Source organism: Pteropus vampyrus, unplaced genomic scaffold (genome assembly GCF_000151845.1).
Source record: "Pteropus vampyrus isolate Shadow unplaced genomic scaffold, Pvam_2.0 Scaffold116, whole genome shotgun sequence".
In the NCBI taxonomy this organism is placed as follows: Eukaryota; Metazoa; Chordata; class Mammalia; order Chiroptera; family Pteropodidae; genus Pteropus; species Pteropus vampyrus.
In genome coordinates this window covers 1,533,932-1,534,971 of record NW_011888897.1, presented here as the reverse complement: position 1 = coordinate 1,534,971, position 1,040 = coordinate 1,533,932, and positions in this window count along the sequence as shown.

Below are 1,040 nucleotides of genomic sequence, written 5' to 3'. Positions count from 1 at the left end.
ACCTCCTTCACGTCTTCCTCCTTGAAGAAAGAGAAAAAATTCACTAATTCCTTGAAAATGAGTCTTTTCCAAAAACATCTCTAAATAGTCACACCAAAAACATCTCTAAATAGTCACACCAGATGGCAGGACCATATTTGTAGTGGACATTGTTTAGCACAAGATATATGGCTTTCCTGATGGCCAGCCTGTATTCTTACTACAACTGTGAGCTGGAAAGATGACGGCCTTTTAGTTCTAGGGGATGCCCATATTTCATGGTTTGGGTCTCCAACATCTTTCCTTGCTCTTTTGCAACTGTCTCCCTTTTTAGAAAACTTTCAGTCATGCTTTAATAAAAAGAGAAAAGGCCTGTATCACAAGGTTATTGCAGAGGCAGCTAGGGCTGCCAAGCAGCTGACCCTCGAGGTACAGGCTCTGTTGACACAATATGAAACATGTACATGGATAGTCAGGTAGGCAAGAAACATTGGAAGGCACCACGGATTTTCTAGCCTAGTTAGCAGTAACTTCAATAAATAGCTTGGCCAAATTGGAGAGAAAAAGTACACTCAGTTGGCTGCTTTTTTATACTTACCTTACTGCCATTTTTAGATTGAAAACTAAACTGAACAAGCAATCAAGTTTTGTCTTAAGGAAGTGAAATTTTAGCAGTATTTTTCAGTTTTGAAGTCTAAAACCATCCCAAGGCATAGGAGCTATAGCTTCAACTGAAAATGAGTTTTTGCAAGGACTGTTAATTGCCATTTGTACTTAGTATTGTGTGTACATATATATACACACACATGTACATATACGTGTGTATACACATACACATGTGTATATATACATATATTCATATATGTATATGTGTGTGTGTGTGTGTGTGTGTGTGTGTGATATGGCCTGTCACTATGTGACACGGGTTGCATATTTGGGATTGCAGTAAGAGCTGGTGAGCTAGGGGAAATAGTGTGGATATAATTTAATGACTACTTGTTTTTTAACTAATGAACAATTAGCCTTCTTATGTGCATAATGGCACACAATGTTGATACTTA